The sequence below is a fragment of the Notothenia rossii genome (genome assembly GCF_949606895.1).
Source record: "Notothenia rossii genome assembly, chromosome: 9".
Lineage (NCBI taxonomy): Eukaryota > Metazoa > Chordata > Actinopteri > Perciformes > Nototheniidae > Notothenia > Notothenia rossii.
This window is the reverse complement of record NC_136907.1, coordinates 46,722,015-46,738,540: the sequence shown is the minus strand read 5'-3', so window position 1 is coordinate 46,738,540 and position 16,526 is coordinate 46,722,015. Positions and strand designations below refer to the sequence as shown.

Below are 16,526 nucleotides of genomic sequence, written 5' to 3'. Positions count from 1 at the left end.
ATTATGGCACTTTGGGCTTTCCATACTTAATAGACACCCACAAACACATCGCCAGTGCGACAACCACACACACAGCCCACACATACTATTAGCTTTGTTCGTTATGCTCGCGTCCTGGAGGGAAGCTGTTGGGGCAGAATCTCTGCTCCGCGCCGTTCCTCTATGAGTTTGTTTTAAAAGAAGGAAAATTCAAAGCAGCCAGGATAAGGGTTAAACAATAATCTGCTTTAATGGTAGAACATACAATACATCACAAAACAATTCAAAAGGGGCACCCCCTTCGGGTGCCCCTGCTCTGGTCCTCTCGCTGGGAGAGGTCTTACCACCTTGGCCAGTATGAAGAAAAGAAGAGCGAACCAAAGGAAAACACAGGCTTTCATACTAAAAACACAGGAGGAGGTGTGTGAATACTTCCCCCAGAGGTCATCTTATTGGGAGAGACCAACACATGGCCTGTCGTACCCAATCAGCGCGACATAGCAGAAGAAACCCGGAAACAAAAAGTCTCTTTCAGTTTGACGAAAACCAGATACCTTTTGGTGTCTGGTACGAACCTGCTCTAAACAACAAGTTTTCTTATCTTATTTCACATCTTGCAGCCAGCACACACACATCCCCTTTATGGCTCTTTGTCTCTGTGGCCATCTTCCCCCCCTCAGGTTACCACACACAAGTTAAAAGTATGTTTTAAGATATAGTTGTTATAGTTGGCTAAATATACGTAATAAATGTAAATTACTTTCATATGAATAATAACGAGGAACACATTACCTATGCTCTTAAGGAGTATTAGAGATGCTTTTCAAATAGTCAAACTTCACACAGGCCCAGTATAGAGAACACACTCATTTGTCCTGCAGCCTTTCCAGCCATTTGAGCTATTGTTCACATCTTTACTTCAAATAAAAGGTTTCACATTGCATATTTCCAGCTTCCTTTACACATACTGTTATTATTAATACAAAGTAATTAACCACAAACATCTATTTAAAACAAGTAGATTTCCCTGATAATTGACATGCTGAAAATCTTAAGAAGAATGTCCCCTCCCCCAGCTCTCTCGTCCCTGTCATAAAAGCTGCTTCCATTTCATATAGAGTAATAAAACATGTTTAAGCTAATTTCTCCACAATGTTTGTAGCCATTTAGTACCCGCACATGAAAGAATAAAAACAGAGGTATAGTTGAACAGTAATCACGCAGCACATATATTTACTGCAATGAAAACACACACATTTGCCCTAAGCATGTGTAACGCACCCTCTTCTTTTATGAGGGAAACATTCGGAGCTATCCCCAAACAAGGATGTCCCCTGCTCACATCCCTTTCTAAACACAAAGACTTCACCTCAATATATTGGGGAGGAAAAATATACTTTGTCCCTTCAAATTTACCACACATGAATATATATAAGGTGACATTAAAATGAATATACCAGATTTAACTTTCCTGCCATAACACGTTACTTTAATACTTCAAATAATTCAAATAATCTTTCAAAGCTTTAAAAGTAAGGAGACCAATGGAGTCTCTGAGAAGGTTCAAATGGGTACTTTAATTAAAATGGCGCGGTAATGTTACAAGCAGAAGATGGTTCAGAGAGAGGAAACAGGAGAAGCTCCCTCTCGCAGTGTTGGCCGAGCAGCAGAGACTCTCCACACATTCGTCTTTCCCGCTTGCATCCCTGGTCACTCCTCCTCTCTGGGGGCTGTGGTGACGTAGGGGACATCCCCCCTCGGTCTTCTGTGTCCGATATTGCTTTAAACAGAGGATTTCGACATTGTATATTCAATATATAACTAAACACGCCTTTCCTCCTCATATTGTCTTTCATGACTTTTCATTTATTGTATTTTAAACGCTGTAATTCAATACTTTAATAATACTGGAAATACTTCACGGCAGTTATCATTTCCGGTGCAACACTGTCATTTGGCTTCTAAATTCACCTCTATAGGAAAAGGAATATTAGCCACATGCTAAATGCTAACCGGAGATGAAGGATTTTCAGAATAAAAGCTTGACAACAGACATTGTGCGCGAGAACTTCTGGTTTTTCAGTATAAACTAAATTATGCCATAAAACATTGATTTAAATTTCTAACAATAAACACAGGACAAATTATGCTTAGCTAGGAATACAAGAGAAAGACTTTCCGGTCTACATATGGTCAGTGCATAATAAAAGAATGAAACAAATAAATGTAGAAAAAAAAAGGCAGTCCAAAAACTACGGTCTAGGCCAGGGGTCGGCAACCCGCGGCCCACGGGCCCTTTAAGCCCTCTGCTCTGGCTCCCTTGAGCTTTGACAAAAAATAAGAAGGAAATAAAATAAAAGTATTTGTAGGACTATTTATATTTTGTTGCATGGTTGAAAATGTTTCGTATCTTGTATTTTTAGGTGATACTGTGACACATAAATAAAAAACAAAAGCGTTTTAATTAGGTCAACTAAAATATGCGTCACATCCTGCTATGGTCCCGCACGAGCGCCTTTTCCTGCGGGTGAATAACCCGACCCCCGGCTCGATGAGCGAACTATGGATAAATCAAAGAAAAGTACCGGAGGAACACAGGATTTAATTCTGTGTGGACAGAGTTATATGCTTTCACAGCAAACGATGCTGATTTACCGGTATGTTTGATATGTAGAGAGAAGTTGTCAAAGGTGCTGCACTGCAGCCTTTACGTATCGAGAAACAACGGGAACAACACGGAGAGGAAGACAGCTGACGATCTTCAGTCATAATTCAATGGGGTATGTAATTTATTTCAGAAAACACTTTTTGTTATATTCCATGGAATGCTCTTAACATCCCGATAGCAATGAATATATTAAATGCTTTGACAATAAATACATACAAAAATTAATCTCTGGAAGCCGTAGCGCTGTAAAAAGCAAGACCAATCATCTGAGCCGGCCCGGCTAAAATAACTGGATGGCCTACCTGCCTGTCAGCCTGTCAGCCTTCCATCTGTGCACACATTTATCTCGTGCCCTCATTGGTCATGTGCGCGTTCGTGTGTGTTGGAGGAGGGGCTCTGTGAGGAAGTCTGAAGGAAGAGGCATATTTTTTCCGGTTGTGTATTTTCAAATTCTAGCGCACTCGAGCTGGTTTCTCCATTCTTACCTACCCTACCTTTAACTATTTTTAGGGTGCAGCTATATGTTTATTTATTTCAAAGTGGGCCCATTTTAATAATATTTTTTTCCCTTCAAATGTGCAGAGGACTCCCCAAGTGCTGTGTTTAATTTATTTTAAAGTAGGCTTGTGTATTATTTGTTATTCTCCTTATAGGAGTTCTTTGTTTCTTATTAGAGGTTAACAGTTTTATATAATGTAATAAATAGCCTAATAAATGCAAAAAAATGTAGTTTATGTCTGATATAACAATAAATACAATTTTATTAGCTATCAAGCTATGAAATATGTTTTGCGGCTCCAGACAAAAAATTGTTTTGGAAAAAGGAGCAAAATGGCTCTTTTGGTCAAAAAAATTGCAGACCCCTGGTCTAGGCAGACAGCGTAACTGAAACTTCACACTTCCCCCCCCCCCCCCCCCACCCCCAAAGACGTCAAAGCGGTGGTTAGTCCCACCGGGTGCAATGAAGGACAGCACAGCCGGGTATCCGATGCCAAACGGGATCTTAGCCTAGTGAAGTAGCCGTTTACATTCCAAAAAGGAGCGTCGCCGATCATGCGTTGCCTTTGAGAAATCCTGGTAGAAGCTTATTTTATGGGTCTTCCACCTGACATCTCCGATTTCCCTCGCAACGTTTCTCATGTGCTGGAATCTCAGGAAACGCACCACGAAAGGTCTCGGTGGAGCCCCGGGCCTGATTGGGGCTAGAGACCTTTAAGCACGCTCCAAGTTCCCCAGGAAAATCCGTCCGAAGGATGTCCGGCAGCGCTGTCTTCAGGAAGGATAAAGCATCTTTCTCCTCAGAATGCTCCGGGAATCCATAGATGCGTAGATTCACCCGCCTATCCCTATCCTCGTATTCCACCGGCTTAGCATTCAGCATTTCTACCTCCGAAGCCAGGGCTGGCGGAGAATTGTGGCGCTAGCCTTTTGTGCCTTCCAGCATATCCAGCCGGGCCTCAGCACTCGTAATTCGGGGAAGTACGTCAGCTAGCTTCTCCTCAACAGCAACAACGGCTCTCCGCGTTTCCTATAGTTCTTTCCGAAGGTCAGGAAAGTGCTTTGTTTGGTCCTCAGATAGCTTTTGAAGAAGCTCGAGAATCGCGGTGTTGGTAGGCTCAGTAGCAGCTGAGTTCAACACCGACATGTCCGTTGAGACATTCGCAGGCTTCGGGTTAGCATTAGCCTTGAGAACCAGGTGTTGTTGAGTTGCATTAACTACGGTTTTCTGTGTTTTTTTAGTATTCGGCATGTTTAAATGTAACAGATGACTATTGGGACTAATCACTCGTGGTTGAGATAAAAAGTATCACTGATAATGGGATATTTAAGCAAAATAAATGGTGATGGCGCCGGAGCCACGAACTTAAGCAGCCATCTTCCTCGACGTCCACTCGACTCCCCCTAGCCAGTATGTTGATGTTGTTGTTATTGTTCCTGTTTTCATTTTTGTTTCTCTCATTTCAGTCTCAGCTTTCCTGCCCTTGATTGAACTCCACCTGCTTCCCATCCCTAATTAGCATCACCTGTGCCCCATTATCATCTCTCCCCCTGTCTACTTCTGTCTGCATCCACATTCCCTTCAGTGCCAGTTCGTCTTTGTTATTCCTAGCGTTCCAGCAGTGTTTTTCCTAGTATCTGATTCCACGTATATCTGACCCAGCTTCGTGTCCTGACCCAGTCCCTGTCTACTCCTCGTCTGTTTTGGTAGCCTTATTGATTGATCTCCTGTGTACCGAACCTTGGCTATAAAGACCTTTTTTGCATCCTAAGCCTCTGTCTCTGAGTCATGCTATTGAGTCCTCTACTTGTGTTCATTCAGTCGTTACACTATGTTCAATAATATTTGCCTTAAATACATTGAAATGTGAAAGTTGAGCAAAAAAGTTATGTTGCTTGGTAAAATGTAAATGTAACCTTTTGCTAAGAAAGTACACTCAACATCACTGATGTGTAGGTGATCTAGTATTTAGCCATGTTTCATGGCATGTACTGTATATCAGTGTATTTGAGTCATTACTTTATTTTTTAAATCCAATAACTTTATGCATTCTTTGTAAATTATGAAAAAGGTATATGTACCTTGGAATCCGTGCTGAAGTTCTCTGCTGTTAGGAGTCCAGATCTGTCTCTCCTCCTCTGGTCCAGCCAGTCTAGATCACCTTAAGGAGACTTTGAACAAACAGATGTAAAGTTACATGCGTGGGTTACAGACTTCTTTACATGCAAACAACTTTTTATCTTCTTTTAAAAACAGGTCATCATCTTATTGTTATACTTAATAAATTGCTGGATATCACAGTCCTTATACTGTATCAGTTTGATTGAGTATTATTGTGTAGGTCCTTTTTATTTTACTGTTACTTTGGATGAGTTTTTCACGAGTCAGTCAAATTAATTTGTTTTCATATGCCCTATTCATATGTATCACACGTACGGGTAAGACACAAACCTATTTAACAAATGCAATGCAATGGATAAGCTTAATTTTCACTGAAGTTAAACAAATAATTTCCTTGTCACTAAAGCATTGACTACGCTATTCATCGTCCTTAAATGCAGGCATTAAGTTACATATTCCATTCTACAGCCACAATAAGGCTGTTTCTCAAGTGTGATGATAATAAAATGAAAAGAGGCATTGGTAATAATATTAAAAACAACAATGTTTGGGTCGTTCGTCGGATAGGCGGTTAGCTGCAATAAATAACTCCAGTTCAACAAACCATATTACAATATCTAAGGGAGCGTTATTTCTGGACTGTCTTGAAATGTGACGTTCATATTTTAAAAGATACACACATTTCATTGTGAGGTTGATTTAATATACACTAAGCCTCTCTTCAACAATACGATGACGTTAGCTAGTCTATTTTATGCTATAGTAGAGCATAGCAAATTTAAATGAACCTTCACAATGCAAACAGTAACCTAACTAGCAAACTAACTATCTAACGTACAAGGATGACCTTATTTTACCAACCTCGCACAGAAGCCTTTTGGTATACAGTAGCATCCCACTTGATGTTTTATACTTCTCTATTACGTTTAACTTGGATGCTACGCATAACATTGTTAGCACAGATGGAGCTACCGATTGCTCAAATGCTAACCCAACTCTAAACATTCATTAACGTTAGCTTAATAAAAACACCAGTAACATAACATAAAGTATGCAGGGTTGACTTACCGAAGAAACTGCATTCATGGAAGGTCTGCCGCAGATAAATCCTATATTTGCATGACGAATAGTCCACCAGGAACCAACACAACAAACACGGCCGAGTGTTCTCCTCATGAACTGAGCCCCTGTAACATCACGGAGCCAATGGAGCTCACGGAGCTAGCAGTGAGACAGGAGCTAGGAGCAGCAGTCCTGTTGTCATGAAGGGGGAATCTAACTATATACAGAATATATTTGTGTGGATCCAGGCTAGAAACATGTTCATTTTCTGATGTTAAGTCGGACATTTTAACATGGGGTCTACGGGAATTGCTCCCATCTGCATCCATCGCCTACAGTTTGCAGCATTGGGCTTCACCGCACTGTCCCGGAGTTCGCCTCTTGGCTCTGATAGGCCAAAAGTCGGTTTGATTGCATTCAGGCTTGATTGCTTATCCTGTCTAAGTAGCCCGGATGATGCTGCATCGACATTTTTGACGTCAAATTTTATACACCGACACTTTTGACGTCAAATTTTTTACACCGAAATTGTGCATTTGAATAGTTTTTCACTTGAATTTTTGGGATCTGAATTTGACTATTCAAATGTTTACGTTTTTATTCCATATAGGTAAATTCGGAGCAAAAAAATTCAGATACAAGTAATTATTTTCAATGCTATAAATTCGGTGCCTGATAAAATTAAAATATTTCTGTCTCTTGTTTGCTTCCATACCATCGATCATCTTAAGATAAGATAAGATATACTTTATTGATCACAAGTTTGTAAATGTTTTTGTTAGAGCAGCATGTAAAACATGCAATTTATTGTTACTTTGTAATTCTACTCAAGGTTCAAGGCTTTTATTGGTCCTTGGTACTGATGGCTCTGTTCACGTGAAGGCCCTTGAGCCACGGTAGATCTTGACCTGGGGGCAGGCACAGATGGATGTTCTGGCTGCTGGATAAACGCCGCCTGTGGGCCACTAGGCCCAGTCAGCTGTGAAACATCTCTGTAAAACAAATTAAAATGTAGGACAATAATTACTACTAATTTCATTGAAATAAAGTTCAATTAAAATGTTGCTCAAGCACAAATAACAATGCACACATGAAAAGAAAGTTTGGGAGGCTGGACAGGACTCACTCACACACACACACACACACACACACACACACACACACACACACACACACACACACACACACACACACACACACACACACACACACACACACACACACACACACACACACACACACACACACACACACACACACACACACACACACACACACACACACACACACACACACACACACACACACACACACACAGGTATTTCCAGTTACTTTACATTCAGTATAAAATCAGACACACATATATATAAACATCTGATAACAAAGTCTCATCTGTACAGGATGGTAAAATAATCACAGGCACACATATAAATAAATCTATGACAAAGTCTCATCTGCACAGAACAATATGATAAAAAATAATCGCAGGCACACATATAAATAAATAAAGTCTCCTCTGTACAGAACAGTATGATAAAATAATCACAGGCACACATATATCTATGACGGTCTCATCTGTACAGAACAGTATGATAAAATAATCTATGGCAAAAACATCGTCTATAGCCATTACACATGTAATCTCACTTTTACACACAAATAACGTTTACACATAAAACACGTTAACACAGAGTAAACCTATGCTGATGGAGAGTCTATTTTGTCCCAAGAAAAAGTTCATGACTATCGATAAAAATATATCAATAAACCTAATGTTCATTTTCGCGGGATTCCCCACACATTGCCAGTACACTATTACTGTAATATTTACACTTACCCATGTCCAAATGGATCCTTGTTGTTGTCTTTGTATTGTTGTCTTCTCTGCTGCTCTCTCTCCTCACAGATGAAAACTGATGGGTGACACGTGGTTTATGTTTTTGGTGGGTAGGTCCTTAGTGATTTCTCGATGTCCATTGGTCATTTCAGACCAACATGGTTGCCGGCAGAGATTTCCTTGACGGACACACAAATCCACCAATCCCATACAGTGTAACGCAGAGTCAAGCTGCTTTGAGCGGCCATATTGGCTGCTGTGCCCTGGTTACATTCTCACAGGAGGTACCACTGGAAAGCTACACTTCCAGCGATTCCGCGGATATCTGAATAATATTTCTACTCCTTATAATCGAAAATATAATGATTAATTACGTAAATGATGCGCACCCCCACCGACTCCAGAGGGTTAAATGCCAATGTCCCTGTGACCTCGTAACTCTTATTGGCCTACTACCTTGAGATGGTACTTCTAGTTAGCATATTCAAGAAGCAATATAGGACAATCAGAATGAATCTATGATTGATAGTCTGGGCTGGGAATGCTTACACACAGCTCTCAACATGCTAGCAGGGCCGTCCTCATACCTGCCAACCCTACCGATTTGGGCAGTAGTCTACCGCTTTTTACATGTTTCTACCGCCTACCGACTCAGCTGGCTTTCCCTACCGATTTTCAATCTTCCCAAACTATAACAAATAAAAATGACTCTTCATAGACACTGGACTCGACTTATGGCGGACACCGTTTGCAGCGTTTCTGTGATCGCATCGTATAAACAGTCCTCTGTGATTCTGAAAGAGAAACAACGTGCAGACCGGGGGTAACGCTGCCTTTCCTCTGCACCCCCAGGGCTGATGGGTAATCACTCCCAAATGAGTTTAGGGAACAGAGACGAGGCATTTGAGTACTGCAGGATTTCCCCGTTAGTATCAGTGTCTCGAAAACACATGTTGGCAAAAGACATCCAGTGTTTGGTCTTTTCCTGAAGCATCCTTCACCTACAGCAGGGATCACCAACTACATTTGTCCAAGGGCCAACATTTATCCAATAGACACTATCGCGGGCCAGCAATTTTTATATAGCCCAGAATTTTGAAGTTGTTGACCGGGGAGGGATTACATTTTGTAAATGTAATCAGTTACTGAATACTAAATATATTCTCTGAAAGTAATCAGAATACAGTTACAGTTACGTGTCTTAAAAAAGAAAAAACATATTCAGATTACTTTTAGAATACTTTTGGCATACTTTCTTTTTCCATAACAGATGGGTATGTTTTGGTGAACAGGAGACACTTATTTTACTGTTTTAATAGCTTATCAAGAACTCAAACTCAACATCTTGGTTTCATTCTGGACAGCTCCCTCTCATCTGCACCCCACATAAAAAACATCACCCGGACTGCATTCTATACTGTCTTAAAACCTTTCCTTAGAATAAGTTATGAATTGTAAGGTGTCCTTGGGTGCTTTGAAAGGCGCCCCTAAATAGAATGAATTATCATTATTATTTATTATCTGAAACGATGTAATAACTTTTAAAACTGTTTCCAGTCACTTGCCCCATATTCAGCAGCAGCAGGCCATTCACTTTGATTTGATCCTGTTATGAAATGTCATCATTTCGACAATAAATAAATGCTACATAAACGTTATCTTACACATTTTATATAACCATCTCCGTTTCTAACTTTCAATATATTTTAAAAGAGATCTCTCTCTCATCTGCGTGCGGGGGCGGGGCCTGACAGACACGCTGCATCTCTCTCTCGCTCACAGACATGCTGCAGCGCTGTGCAGTGTGCACACAGTTCTGCCGGTAATGAATATTACATTTTGTGAGGAGACTTTTCCACCAATAATTCCAAAATGTATTCACTTCAGGTTTATGAAAGTAACTGAAATCAGATTACTCGTTTTTCAAATGTAACTCCAGCTGAATACAGTTAGCCTACTTGATTTTTGTATTCTGATTACGTAACGCCGTTACATGTATTCCGTTACATGTGTTCCGTTACAACCCAACCCTGCTTCTAGGCTACTGTCCCGCAGCTCCAGCCTCTCTGTTGGACTCTGTCGCAGCGGGGCTGATGCTGTGGTGCAGACTCTTCACAACGAAGGATCACTTCTTCTTCAAGGCAGGGAAGGTTTCGCAGTAGGCAGTCTACTGTCCCGCACCTGCTCCCTCTCTGTTGGACTCCGGTACTGCACCTTACTCACGAGACGTTGTAAAAAATGGGTGGGGGGCGAACGCACTAACCACTCCGCCAACGCCACAGTCACCCCCGTCGTGCGTGCCGGATGAGAATGTCTGGCAGGCCGGATGTTGCCCGCGGGCCGCCAGTTGGTGTTCACTGACCTACAGTGTCTCAACTGAAAGAGGACCACAAACACACACAAAATATAATACCATTTTGAGATTTGGGGATACTTTTTCTGACATTTTCAACACCGAAAATGGCGTTAATGTCTCTGTTTAGTGAACTACAGCAATCTGAAAGCCTGTACATTATTTATATCACGCTTTATCAGTAGAAAAATGCAGGAAATTACTTTTTTAATGCAGTATTTTCTGATTTATGGCGCAACACAAAGATATTTCGCTCTGTGCAAACCTTTATATATACAGTCTATGGTGCAAATCTTTGACTCTAATATGTCAACAACATGAAACAAGAATAGGAACCTGGCTTGTTCATCCAATGTTCACACAAGAGTTCTACATCCTGACACATCCTTCATCTACACTGTCTCAACTGAAAGAGGACCAGCAAGACATTAAAAATATAATAACATGTGGAGACTTTGGGATATTTATTTCTGGATTTGGAAAGGTTGGCATGTATGCGTCCTATAGAAGCTGATCATGCTCGGAGGAGGAACAGAACAAACGATGGCAACGGTGCTGACAAAGCTATCGTAGTGACCCTGGGGGGGGGACTTGAAGGCGAGTGTTACACCTCCACAAACACAGTGCCCTGACGCATGTTGTGTTGGATTTATCTATTTTATGTTATGTGTTGTAAATCTATAGAGCTTGAACAAACACATATCCATGGCGTTCTTTTATCAGGTGTGTTTTTATTGTCTATCCAAGATAAATGTTAACCACCACACTGTTTTAGTGCTTTTTAATTATGTGTATGTTATCCCTTGAGGCCCTTGCAGAGACTTTTATAGCTCATTGTTTTTGATTTAGTGGCCTTCAACTTTACTGCTGTGATCTGCCCACTGCCATTTCCTGATGCATGAAGTATCTTTCTTAAAGAGCATCTTGCAGGTTTTTATTTTTTCTACATTTATGCTTAAACTTGATTGAAAATTACAATTAAAAAAGTGAATGCAGGATTTGATATGTTTTACGAGACATAAGTGCAGGAATTCAGAAGGAAAGGAGCTATTTTGAGCTCTGCTCTTAAAAACGCCTTTTTTAAGGTCATACGTCAAACGCGTCATATTACATCACACAGGGGACACATCTCCGCTCTCTGACCGCGGGTATAGTAGAGTTGCGTTGAGTAGAGCGGTTGTGTTTTAAGGAGCTGGTATTTTCCGGTAGTTTTACATTGTATTTCACCATTTGTAATCATGGTGCAGTATTGTGTTTGTGCAGGTTGCACAAATACCAGCCTGTCAGGACATTGAGTCCACAGTAAAAAGGACCGGAGCTAGCGTTCGTTCCTGGGTGCGTTGTGCATCCACCTCCCTGCAGCACATACTCTCCACAGCTTTATTAGGAAACCGTATTACTTCTCTCTCCCCCCCCCCCCCATTCGCTGCTCTCTCTCTCTCCCCTCCGGTACACGGCACCGTAAGACATAGTGTGGAGTTCCATAACGCTGTGGTGGCTGTACTGCTCCAGCCATCTCCTTTGTGTTTGTTTGTTTCCCCCTGTCTCTGTTGTTTGTGTGGGCGTGGCGGCTGTCACTCCTGGCTCCCGGCTCAACCTCCACTCACCTGCTGCAATCAACTGTGCACCCTCCCCGACTACACACCTGCTTTCCATCAAGCCATTTACAACGGCATATCAACGGAGGCTCCACAACCTTTCTCCGCCAGATCGTCAAGTATCAGCCGTATCTCGCGTCTCTCCTCCGGTACACAGCACCGTAGTGTAGAGTTGCATTAGGTAACGGGAGATACGGCTGATACTTGCGCATTAGTTTCTGTTATGGATCAGTATCAACAGTCCTGCCAGTAACGTTACTATATTATCAATGCTACTTTAGTTATAGCCTGATATATGATAGCTAACTTTACAATATGATGTGACGTTAGCTAACATTCTGAACGCCGGTCACTCACAAAGATAGCTGCCCAGTTCTCCACTGGTTCTCCTCACACCACAGCTCAATTTCTCTCCGATGGCCGTTATTTCTTCTAATCCTTGGCTGCTCCTGGTCTCTTGGACGCCTAGCAGGCTCATAATTATAAGGTTGTGGTCCGTGTTAAATATGTTCTTTATTCTCGCGTCCAGGAGAGAAGCTTTAAAATGAGACTAAATGGAGTCTCTGAAAAGATTCAAATGGGATACTTTAATTAAAAAAGGCGCGGTAGTGTTACAGACAGAATATTGTTCCGGCAGAAAACAGCTGTGATCTGGTTCTCCTGAGCAAGAAGAAGACAGCGGATCTCTCCTCCGGCGCTGCTATATATATCCTCTGCTGGCTCCTCCCCGCCAGCCGGCACACCTCGTCTCCAATGTCCGTTATTGCATTTAAACAGAGGATAGGTTTTTTTTCACATTCAATATATGCTTAACACGCCGTTTCTCCTCATATTCTCTTTCATCACTTTTCATTTAACACATTCTAAACGCTGTAATCAATACTCTAAACAATACTTCTCGGCTCGTTTGGTTTCCGGTCATTCCGGATGTTGCCACATGCTACTCTCGTCTGTAAACAATAATGTATTCAAATAAACTGTACTTTCATTTAATATTCAACATGGTAGTATCTCGACATCTATCGTTGTAGTGTTAAATCAGTAGGTTTCGGTTTTCACCACACCAAGTCATTTCGCTTCTCAATTCACCTCTTTAGGAAATCGTATATTAGCCACATGCTACATGCTAACCGTAGATGAAGGATTTTCAGAATAAAAGCTTAACTGTTTGTGCACAAGAATTTCTGGTTTTTCAGTATAAAAGAGCGTTTAAACTGACGGTATGTTTAAGCTACATTATACCATCAAAACATTGATTTTAATTTCTAACATCCGTCATATGCATTCGAATATTCATGTTCAACTTCTTCTGTGTCTTCTGTGTCGAAACTAGCATTGGGATCCATGTTTATTAATACGTTACACCGGCCGCTCTCCCCCTTGTGTCCCCCGTGTTACGTCACACGCGGGAGGTCACGTGCCGAGGCTTTTTTATGCGGAAGTGAACATTCCTTACAAAAACGACACCGTCGTGTATATTTCTGTATATTTTTTTGAAAATCTAGTGTATTCATCATTTTCCTACACATTTATTCACAGGTGTCTTTAACCTGGAAGTTGCTCTTTAAAGAAGCTAAGGTATCCCTTCTGTAAACTAGCATAAACTGACAGAGCTGTGGATGATGCTGGAGTATTTTTAAATCTTAACACCTGAATCCACTTCACATCCTCAGAAGATGGGAGTATAAAGAGGCTTTTCTGTTGGTTATTGAAGACAACAACAGAACAAGATTCCGGCTTTGTTTGGGGTTAGTTAGTTGGTCGATAATAGTTAGGAACAGCTCTGGAGCACAGGAGGGACTCAGCAGCGTGTCTGTGGGAGAGACATTGGATTGCTATAGATTTGTGCAGGAATGAGTTCTAAAACCTGGAAAAGACGGTTTCCTCGTCTGCAGTTCAATGTTTTTTTGAACGTGTTTGTGGTTAGAACGGAGGATTTTACACCCGGAAGTAAGTATTCCCCTTACTGTTGATTGATTTTACAGTGATATCTGCACTACTCATCGACTAAAAAACACCAGATTATCCTTGTTAATTACACAACATTGATTAGTTTAAATTGTGTGCAATGCTTTTGTATTTTTCCCCTTCGATTCGGAGAAACAAATATTTTTTCGGAGTAAAGGATGGCAGAAGACACTACACTACCCAGAATCCCCAGCTATCGTTTAGGACTACATCATGTGCTCTGTTTGACAAACCCCGTGATTAGTTCTCAAGCTCTGTGATTGGTTGACCTCCAACTGCATTCTATTCATTCCAATGGCTGGCGTCTATGTCACGTGATCTTCAGATCTCTCCCTGCAGAAAAAAAAAAAACATGGCCGAACTTCGTTTTATTCTCGGTGGAAAATGCCTATTTTAAAGTTAGTTTGGACATTAAAATGCGTTTTGATGTCATTTGATGCGAGAAATATGAGTTGTTATTTCAGATTATGTGTGCAGTGCATGTACATGATCTTTAGTTTGCTAGTTATTACGAAGATTACTTCAGGAAATTGCGTCCATAGAACGTTTTAATTGTTACCAAGGTGGTTGCTAGGGACGCTGCTATTGATATTATTTCTGTTATGTTGTGTAACTGTTTAATGGTGTTATCTTTATTGCTACCCCCTTCCCCGTCAATGTATAGTGTTGGTCCACAGCGCAAACGTATTAGTTTAACAAAATCTGCATCTAAAATTGTGGCATAGATACGTTATTTTCCCCTGTGCAATTCCAGTCTCACATCTCGCATCACATCGTCATTAACAAATACCGGAAACAGAAAAAAAAAACTTTATTCCGAGTGTGCTTGCTTTTCTCTTTGAAAGTCATCACATAACGGCATTGTAATACACGGTTCGGCTGCATTAAATATTCTGCCGTAGTTCTGTATTTATAGAGCCCTGATGAAAAGACTTCTAGACAAACATGAGGAACTGCCGCCAACACTGAAAACGTGACGTGGATCATAAATAAATCAGCAATTAAACAACATCTTACATTTCTTTTCACACAATACGTCTCCTTGCAGTATCAACACTAATTCGGCTGACTTTTATATTTGATCCAATTGGTAGATAGGCTGTATTTACACCATAAAGGTGCACAGCTGATATACAGGGACACCTAGTGGTTAAAGCATGTTATTGAATTTCATTATTAGATATTAATAGGATCCCTATAAAGTATATTCATGACTTGTTATTCTCTACTAATAGTTAATTAAAGACTGTACTGCTTATCAATTAACAACAGGAGGGGTCACAGACATAAGACCAGCTGTTAAATAAAGCTCTTCTGACCTTAGCTGGCATGTGGGTATATACAGTATATTAATGCTGCCCATTATGGGCACAAGCAATTTTCCCCCATTTATTAATTATATGTTTTAAATTTGAGTGTTTCCTATCCCCTAAACCTCCAGGGATGTACACAGTTTAATACTGGCAACTTCTTATTATGGGAAATACGAAAACATCTTTTAAAACAACAACTCCCAGTAGAGACGTGCCATTGATAGAGAACATGTTGCGAAACACAATAGCCAGCATGTGTAGTTCTGGGGACGGGGAGGGGGGGACGGGGTGGACCCGTTCAAATCCAGTTTTGGACAGTCTGCCGTGGTTCCATCCCATTTCAAGTGCTGTTCGACGCTCGGCGTAACCCTCGGAGCACACTCTCCAATCACGGAGCTTGAGGACTATCACAGGGTTTGTCAAGCGAAGTGGAGAGAATACTTACTTCCGGGTGTAATATTCTCTAAAGCAAATTAGCTGCTCAGACCCTCGGTCCTGACGGACTCCAACTTGTGTTTCTTAATCAAACAAATAAATAAACACAAGGATAATTATGCGTTATTGTTGAGTAAATAGAGAATTGCACAGGGGAAAATAACGTAGGCTATGTATGCCACAATTTTAGATGCGGATGTTGTTAAACTAATATGTTTGCGCTGTGGAACAACACTATACATTGACGGGGAAGGGGGTAGCAATAAAGATAACACCATTAAACAGTTACACAACATAGCAGCGTCCCTAGCAACAAGTAGTTAATAATAATAAAAGACATAAAAAAAAAGGCATTTTAAACAGTCATTAAAAAGCAACACAATCTACCTGCATTGCATTACTCTAAACGTGTAATAACGTGCTTTAACCAGTAGGTGGTTTGGGTTAAAAAGCTGTCAAGTTTACAGTGTTAACAAAATAAAATATACTGCTGTTTCTGGTTTAGTTTACGACGGATATATTTAGTTATTGTTTCGATATTTGTAACACAAAAGCGATGGAAAAAAAAAAAGCAACACAGAAAAGATGGTCTTAACATGACCCAGCGGTCTAGTAGTTAATAAAAAACAATAATATCAAAACAAAATATTACTACTAACTTTATTGTGAAATTCAAACTGAACGGTAAAGAAT

General features: G+C 40.7%; 1 protein-coding gene and 1 long non-coding RNA gene across 2 annotated transcripts in view; both read right to left on the bottom strand.

Moving 5' to 3' along the window:
• LOC307018147 (uncharacterized protein) overlaps positions 1–16,526 on the bottom strand; it is a 460,756-nt gene that overhangs the window by 77,781 nt on the left and 366,449 nt on the right. The gene's annotated exons all lie outside the window — the stretch shown is intronic.
• Positions 1,537–6,070, bottom strand: LOC307019581. The gene is made up of 2 exons (XR_013802698.1): positions 5,228–6,070; positions 1,537–1,759 (listed from the first exon to the last, which is right to left on the bottom strand). It is a non-coding gene; the product is annotated as an uncharacterized lncRNA (long non-coding RNA).